The 9,370-nt window shown below is 47.8% G+C and overlaps 1 pseudogene; it reads left to right on the top strand.

Moving 5' to 3' along the window:
- The first annotated feature begins 3,015 nt into the window (after window positions 1-3,015).
- LOC133361355 (uncharacterized) lies at window positions 3,016-7,226 on the top strand (annotated as a pseudogene).
- The last annotated feature ends 2,144 nt before the right edge of the window (window positions 7,227-9,370 follow it).

The raw sequence follows: 9,370 nt of genomic DNA, 5'->3' as shown, positions 1-9,370 counted from the left end.
GACGGCAGATTACTGCTGGTCCTTGATGAGAGGTATTCCACAAGCGTACATCGAGATCGTCAAAGAAGAGGTCGTTTAGGCAGATGTAAATCACTATTGTGAATGACCTTTTTGTACATATGCTTTCTTATCTTCACAATTCAATTGTTCCATGGTAATATGCATTCATCTCAAATTGATATGCAGTCACTCTCACAACTTTGTGCTACGGCTCATTAAATGTTTGTTTCATTATTATTGTATATTGTATCTTATCTTATTCTTGTATGGATGTCTGTTTAGCTATTTGTATAGGAGCATAAATTTGCTGTTTTTTATTGAAAATGAAATATTTGTTATCTCAAAAACCTGTGATAGACAAAACTGATGCCAGATTTGGAATCAGCACCCCAAAATAACCTTAAAACCCGTTGGAATACATTAGCCAGAAAAGTGTGTTGACCAGCGCTATTGAAGCAAACGCGATCAGACGAGGGCAGGAGGGAAGGCCCCGCGTTGTAAAGTTCCAACCTGGACATCGCTTCCATGCTCGCTGATACTCAATTGACATCCTACGAGAGAAAGAATCGAGGCATCTACCTCGGTAGCAACAAAAACAACCCCCACAAACACACCACAAATACCACCACAACAACCACCACAACCAACCACACCAACACAACCACCACCACAACAACCACCACCCACCACAACCCACCACAACAACCACAACAACCACCACAACCACACAACAACCACAACAACCACCACAACAACAACCACCACCACAACCACCACAACAACCACAACCACAACAACAACCACCACCACAACCGCGATGAGAATTTCTCACCTCGGATTTCAGAGCGGCAACTTCCTGGTCCCTCGCGACCGTCACGCGGCAGCAGGTGACATGACGTCACTTGCGGGGTACGATGACACTCCCCTCCCACAATGAGCGGCTCTCAACTCGCGACGGCTTTCACGACACATTATGTTAATAAGCCGCCACGTACCGGGCGTGGCTTTGCCCAAATAAGGATTGGCACTGGGACAGATGTCGGCAGCGGCCGAGCGGTGACGTCACGCTCAAGAGCGCGGTGGTCAAGGGTGGGTGACATGACGTCACTAGCGAGGAACACCTCCCCCTGGCGTTTGACGCCGATGAGGTCACGCTGAGCGGTGACGTCAGAGAGCGGGGTGAGAGTTCAAGCTTGTTGACAAAAAGGGAGCGAGTTTCGACTTAGCTTCAAACGAGTACCCGGTGCGGTGTGTCAACATCGCCACTGGGGAGACAAAGGCGGCCGGGCGTGGTGCTGGCCACCCACCCCCTCGTGTGCCGTGACGACCTCCATCGGTGCTGCTCGCGATGAGCAGCACTTTGTACATGTCGTTGCTTGGCTCTGCAGCACACCGCTGGCGACATTTCACGATGACATTTTCACGTCCATAAAAATAAAATCGCCATACTAACCGATGCCGTTTTTTGGAAAATTTATCCAATTTTCCTAGGTTTATTTTTCAACGAAAAGTGCATTCCTTGGTTGTGTTTAGCCTGAGTATCTTATATATCTTAAACAACTACGCTGGTTTGGTCGTCTGCGTGCGTATCTGGACGTTCATTTATTTACAGACCCGCCCAAACAGCTAGCTCTGATTCGTCGATAAAAATTAATAAAACAGCCGGCAAAAAGCCACAGCTCACTTTCATTCGACAAATATAAATAAATAAACCTGCCGCACAACAGCGTCTCTTCGGTCAACAATTGCACCTACTTTCACGCAACACCATATTCACAGTGATGGTCGCAACGCAAAATCTACTGTAGGTACAGTGTTGCTGTTGCACCCGCCGAACACTGCGTTCTGGTGGCGATATCTCCCCAACAAAGAACGTCCGCGGCTGCAACCAAGAACCCTCCACTAATCAGATAGCTACATACATTTTCAATTCCAGAACTTTCAATAAAATCTGTTCATTATTGGTGGGGTTCGGTTCGACGGCTCAGTGGACAAAACTGACCACTCTTTCGTACGCAGCTCCATCAATATTGCGCCCATTCCCTTGAAACCACTGTGCTTAATCTTTCATTGGGCCGAAACAAGTGTGTGCATAGTGGCCCTGCACAGTTCCCGGCCCTACATATCAAACCAGCGCTCGAGAAATTATGTCGGTGTTGCCTTCAATCTCATTGGACTAATTAATTATCCCTTACATTTAATTGCCTCAAAGTGGCCTGCGTGCTTTGTGGCGGCAGCACGCGTCAGTCAGTCAGTCGTCCATTTCCAAACAAGCAGAAGCACACAGAAGGTAAGCGCTGTGTGATAGCATAGGTCTGCCAAGGTCTGCGCCGCAGTGGTGCAGTGCACTGTGGGCGCTGTGTGAGTGTGGTGTGTATGCAAGTGTGCGAATGGTTGTTACGGTTATACACGTATATTTATGTATATACGTATTTTTCTGGAAAAATGGGTGCTGCGTGCTGCGATTAGTGGAGTCTCCAAACAACTTTACCTTACGAGTAGGCAGGGCTTGCTATACGCTGAGTCTTCGCGGACTGAGCTGCCAGCTTCACCTGCCGGGACCACGGCCAGTTGCGTAGCGCCTCCTACAGTTTCGGGACTTTCACCCATGGCTCAATACCCCCATGGGGCAACCGAGCTCACTGTTTGATGGGTACAATGGTTAATTTTCGCTTCATCCGGCTTATTACCATTTAGATGTATTGACGTTGATCACGTCTCCATGGACGGCATAACACCGACAAATAACATTTTCGAAATAAAAAAACAGCTGGCCCCATAGCGGATCTGTGTGTGTACATACAGACGGAGGATGCAGGGGCCAACCTGTGTGCGACCGGAACGGTGCCATTGCTGACCAATGTCACTGTGGCTGGCGCACACGCTCACGCACACCGGAGCTGTGTCTTTGCAATGCAAGGGCATGGTGGATGGTGGAGCGCATATGGATGGTGCGTTACGAATTTAAAAAAAAATAACAAACCGCTGCATCTGTAAGTGTGCCAGTGTGCGCTTATGGTGGATAGTGGTGCGTGCGGAAGTGAGGGTCATCTTTGGGTAAAAAAACACTCTGAACGCGCAAGAACATAGCTGGCGGTCGCGTAGGGACTTGGTAGCGAGCAGGGTAGAGGCACTGTGTGTATTATATATAAGGGCAGAGAGGCGTGTATACATACCGTATCCAAGGAGCGATGGGCCATTTCTTGGGATCTTTGTTACCGTATACGGATCAAGCCGGTCAGACAACGAAGCCCAAGTTTGCGCAGATTTACGTGTATGATCCAGATGTGGAAGCACGAGTGGCTCGCCGACAGGGGATTTTTTGTGGCCTGAACAGAGTCGCGCTGTTGGACTTGGAGCACATGATGGAGACGTGCAACCCGTTTGCGCGCGAGTTTCTTACGATGGGTCAGCGGATGAGAAGCATGATCGAAGCCGGCGACAACCCCGCCAACGTCATGTTTCGCCTGCGTGCCAACAACTATGCGGGACCTCGCACGCACAATCTCCCCACGGCCACGGAGGTTGATGCTGTGTTGGTTGATGACGGCAACGCGGCGAACAACCGAGACTTGCTTCTCTTCCCACGGTCAGGTGGGCTTTTGCGACTACGATTCACTTCAATGTCCTCTCTTGCTCCCTCTCAGGGAACTGGGTTGGACGTATACGGATGAGTACACGAACGGCGCTACATAAAGGAACAAGATGCGAATGGCGCTTCGCGAACATGTTGCTTACCGACTCTACCAGAAGGAAAACGACCAGTCAGTTCTCCACCAAGGCGGGCGACTGTTCCAGCAGTGGGTGGTTGACCAACGTGCCAAGTGCGAACAGGAGAGTCTGCGCTGGCTCGCGGCAAACCAGAAGACACTTCGAGCGGATCTTTACAAGGGAGTTCTGGATGCGTACCTGCATGAGGGCGTGGTTGCATTAGGCGAAAACGAAGGCTTAGTGTCGGAATACGATCGTCACACAGGCATGTTAGTGCATCCAGAGCCAAGCCGCCGCCGTCACTTCCTTGATCAAGTCGGACAGCGCGTCGTACTTCCAGCGTCGTTCACGGGTGGTGAGAGATATATGTACTCGCAGTATCAGGACTCCATGGCGATGGTGCGCGAGTTTGGCAAGCCGGATTTGTTCATGACTGTGACGTGCAACCCTCTATGGGATGAAATCACAAAGACAATAGACAGAAACGGACCACACCGAACTGCTCAAGATAGGCCAGATATTGTCGCACGTGTGTGGCAACAGAAGCTCAAAGTAGTGTTGAAGGATCTCGATGATGGGGTGTTTGGGCAGCAAATCGCGCGAATCTATGTGCTCAAGTTTCAGAAGCGTGGACTGCCGCACCGCTCACATACTCATTCTTCTCGCCCATGAAGACAAACCCAGGACTCGCCATGACTTTGACAAGTTTGTGTCCGCGGAACTTCCAGATGCCGTGAAGAGCAGTGATCTGTACAACACAGTTTTGACCAGCATGATGCACGGGCCGTGTGGAGCCCTAAACCCCAGCTCTCCGTGTATGAAGGACGGCGAGTGCACCTAAGGTTTCCCCAAGGCACTGTCCGAGATGACACAAACCAACCAGAATGGGTTTCCTGTCTCCAGAAGACGCCTGCGAACGGACGGCGTGCTCAAGTTCAAGGGCAACAAATATGACAATGCGACAGTCAATCAATGGGTTGTTGTGTACAATACATTCTTCTCTCAGAAATACGATTGCCACATCAACGTTGAGGTGTGCTCGAGCATCACGGCGATCAAGTACCTGTACAAGTACGTCTACAAAGGCGCTGGCAGTTGGAGATGACGTGAGGGAGTCTGAACACCCTCGACGTGAGCCGAATGAGATCATCCGGTATGTAAAGGCACGCTACATTTCACCAGTGGAGGCTTGCCAGCGTTTACTCGAGTACCCAATTCAAGGCAAGACGCACACGGTTGTCACGCTCGACATCCACCTTCCCAACAGCCAGTTCGTAACTTACGCTGGAACCGCTCATCCACAGCAAGTCTTGGATAATGCTCGCCATACGAAGCTCACGAGGTTCTTCGAATTGGCCAAAATCAACGCCGAAGCGAAGGACATGTTGTACCAAGACATACCGACGCTGTTTCGCTGGGACAACAAGTACAAGCAATGGATCAGATACAAAAATCAGCGACGCACCATTGGGAGGATGGTGCATTGCTCTCCGCGTGATCACGAGCGTTTCAACTTGCGTGTGCTGTTGTGCCACATACCTGGCCCGGAGTCTTTCAAAGACCTGCGCACCATTCGCGGTGAACTATGCCCGACGTTCAAGGAAGCAGCCATGCGAGCAGGCTACCTTGAGAGCGATCGCGAATGGGTTGCGTGTCTGGAAGAAGCCTCGCTCTTTCAGATGCCATACCAGCTTCGTCAACTCTTCGCTACGATTCTGCTGTATTCCATGCCAGCAGATACGAAGGCTCTCTGGGATAAATTCTACGACGAATTGGCTCGCGATTGCGAGTACCAGTACCGCGATCTGACCATCAAAGAAGAAATGGTAAAGTTCAAGACCCTTCACAGCCTCCACGAGTTCCTCACGGCAGGTGGGATGGTTCTGTCAGACTTTGACGACCTCCCGCAGCTTTCCGAGTACCCACAGTTGGTCTTGGACTCGCTGCTTGAGAACAACCATATCCGCCACGAATTGGAAGGATATGATAGAAACGAGCTACAAGACATCGTAGAACGTGCTGACAGACTCAACACGAACCAGAGAGAAATGTACGATGAAATTGTTGGCTCAGTCGAAGACAGTCAACCCGATCAAAAGCTGTTTTTCATCGATGGTCCGGGTGGCACGGCGAAGTCCACGCTGCTCAACCATGTGCTGGCGAAGATACGTCTTCAAGGCAAGATTGCGATTGCTGTTGCTTTCAGCGGCATTGCCTCGCTGCTGCTTCCAGGCGGCCGTACCGCGCATTCCACGTTCAAGATCCCGTTGAAACCGACGAACATATCCACATGCTTCATTCGCAAACAGTCCAAGCTCAAAGCATTTATCAAGGAGGCAAGTCTTATCGTTTGGGATGAAGCCCCAATGACGCACCGGTTTGCGTTTGAAGCGGTGGATCGCACGCTTCGCGATATTTTGGACAATCTGCATGAACCGTTTGGAGGCAAAGTGGTTGTCCTGTCCGGTGACTTTAGACAGATTCTTCCAGTTGTCAAGAAAGGAACACCAGCTGATACTGTGGATGCGTGTTTCAAGTCGTCTGACCTGTGGTCCCACTTCAAGCAAGTTCATCTGACTGTGAACATGAGAGTCCAGTGTGCAGAGAACCAAGAATCAGCCGCAGAACTTGCTGCCTTTTCAGAATTTCTTTTGGAAGTCGGAGAGGGTAGGCATGAAGTTGATCCGGACCTCGGTCCGGATTGCATGAAGATTCTGCGTGCCATGGTGATCGACAATCCTGAATACGACCCAGACATCGACGGAGATGAGGACGGCAATCATCTGCCCGTTCCACTCGGGTTGAAGAGGATTGTCGATGCCATGTACAGTGCAGATGAATTAAATTACCCTACGGTGGCAACGAACGACTACTTCGCTCGCCGCACTATTCTGACGCCGACCAACGCCGCTGTGCAGCGAGTGAATGAGGCTGTCGCGGATCGCCTCAGAGAAGCTCCACAAGTGTACCTGTCTACAGATTCGGTTGAGGACGACGAGAGAGCAGGGTCAGCATTCTTTGAGACAGAGGTCCTCAACTCGGTGAACATCAACGGGGTTCCGCCACACAAGTTGATCCTCAACAAAGGCATCCCAGTGATGATGATGCGCAACTTGAACCCGGACGCTGGCCTGTGCAACAGAACACGGCTTCGCATCGTGGAAATGAAGCCACACGTCATTCGCGCGACTATCATGACAGGAACCCATAACGGTGAGGAGGTGTTGATCCCTCGGATCATCTTCATCAGCGACGACGACACGAAGGACTTCCCATTTCGACTTCGGCGCAAGCAGTTCCCCATTGTCCCAGCCTTCGCGATGACCATCAACAAGGCGCAAGGGCAAACTGTTCACAACCTGGGATTTTATCTACCAACGCCATGCTTCTCGCATGGCCAACTGTACGTGGCACTATCGCGAGTCACGGCAAGATCCAACATCAAGGCGCTTATTGAGGGACCTGACGACGAGGAGGAAGACGGAGTGTACACGAAGAATATCGTGTATCGCCAGATATTTCAATAAGTTGCATTCTATATTTTAATAAGTTGCATTATTGAATAATGTCGATTGAGCGTCTCATAAAAATACATATAATCTCACAAAAATAAACATTGAACAATCACCAAAACATGTCTATTGTGTCCAGCCACTTTCAACGCCCCGCCAACCAAGTATATACACACCGCCCGCGAAGCGGGCGGCGACTGCTAGTTACGTTAAAAAGTGTGGAATTTCATGCATGAAATTTTCGAATATAAAAAAAGTTAATCGGCATACTGTGCCGATTTTAGGCCAAATAAGCCCAACTTTCACAGCTTTATTTTTGGACGAATTTTAATTCCTCTATTGTATTTAGCCTTAGTATGCTATGTATTATATTAAAAGTGGGAAATTTCACCGTGAAATTTGAAGTAAAAAGATCAAATCGACAAAGTTAACCTCTGCCGTTCTTGGCCAAAATTTTCATAGCTAGATTTTCCAAGAAAAAGTGAATTCCTCCATTTTGTTAAGCATTAGTATCTAACCTATATAATTCATTTTTTGTCTGTCTGTCTGTCTGTCTGTTTGTCCGTCTGTGTACGCTCTCTTCCGGGGGATTTAGCTCTCGGACCGTGGGGTTCGCCGAGATTAAATTTTGCAGGTGGGCACGCCCCCGGCCCGCGGTAAACTTAGGCATTTCCGATTTTTCGTCTCTAAACTTTAAATCGGACCGATTATCGATTTAGTGCGATTGCTCTTTATTTAGTTATATAATTATTTATTTATTTAATATTGCCGGCCGGCGCGGACCACGGCGGTTGCCCCTGGCAACGGGTAGCAACAACTTCGCTGCGAGGTGGACGCCATTTTGAATTCCCGTTACAAATATGCGCACGCATTAACACGCGATTCTGAGGTAAATTCATCAAAGTTTCACGTCCTCTTCACTCCCCTTCCAACCCAATGTGTGCAATTACTATTATAGGGTCGGTAGATAATAAAATTATAGTGATTAGACAGTATTATTGTACATACACTCCACTCTCACACTCTCAGACTCACACACATACACTCACTCTCACACACACACATACACTCACACTCACACACAAACTCACTCTCACACTCAGACTCACACACACAGACTCACTCTAACACTCAGACTCACACACACAGACTCACTCTAACACTCAGACTCACACATACACTCGCTCTCAGACTTTCAGACTCGCACACACTCGCGGCGTTGCTCCGTGTTCGGTGGGGGGGGGGGGATGTCACGAGTGGGCGTGTTTACCTTCCCCCCACCCTCCCCGATATCTTCAAACAATCGCGGAGAATCTTATTCCCGTCGAAAAGCTACGAGGTTAGTCACGCAACTTCACAGCTCAGTTAAAACATTTAAATATTTATGTTTACTATTTTGTATCACTCTTATATAGGGATTAAGTTATGTTTGATGATAGTAAATATACACTATGCACCACGATTTTTCCCTGGGTAAAAAGTGTTATTTTTATATTGCTTAAGCCTCCTAAGTATATAAGATGGCTATTATTCCCCATACATGTTGCTTTTGTGACCAGAACTTTATATAAATGAAAGAATTACACAAATGCACAGGTTTTTCCTAGCAAAATAGCTCCATTTGTAAATATCACTGTCCGTGTCAAAACAAATTAAGTTTGAGGGGAATTTTCTCCCATTTGTAACTTTTGAGATGTCAGCGTATAGAAAATAACACTTACTACCCAGAGACTAACACATGTGTAGTTTTTGGTAAAAAAAATATATATTTTTACGATTAAAAGTTTGGTCACTGTGTCTCAAAAACTAAGTTTGAGGGGAATTTTCTCCCATTTGTAACTTTTGAGATGTCAGCATATAGAAAATAACACTTACTACCCAGAGACTAACACATGTGTAGTTTTTGGTAAAAAAAAAATATATTTTTACGATTAAAAGTTTGGTCACTGTGTCTCAAAAACTAAGTTTGAGGGGAATTTTCTCCCATTTGTAACTTTTGAGATGTCAGCGTATATAAAATAACACTTACTACCCAGAGACTAACACATGTGTAGTTTTTGGTAAAAAAAAAAAATATTTTTACGATTAAAATTTTGGTCACTGTCTGTGTCTCAAAAACTAAGTTTGAGGGGAATTTTCTCCCAATT

The sequence above is a fragment of the Lethenteron reissneri genome, chromosome 72 (assembly GCF_015708825.2).
Source record: "Lethenteron reissneri isolate LAM-NWPU_2019-01 chromosome 72, ASM1570882v1, whole genome shotgun sequence".
NCBI lineage: Eukaryota > Metazoa > Chordata > Hyperoartia > Petromyzontiformes > Petromyzontidae > Lethenteron > Lethenteron reissneri.
Note: the sequence above shows the minus strand (reverse complement) of the source record. Positions and strands in the feature narration are given on the sequence as shown.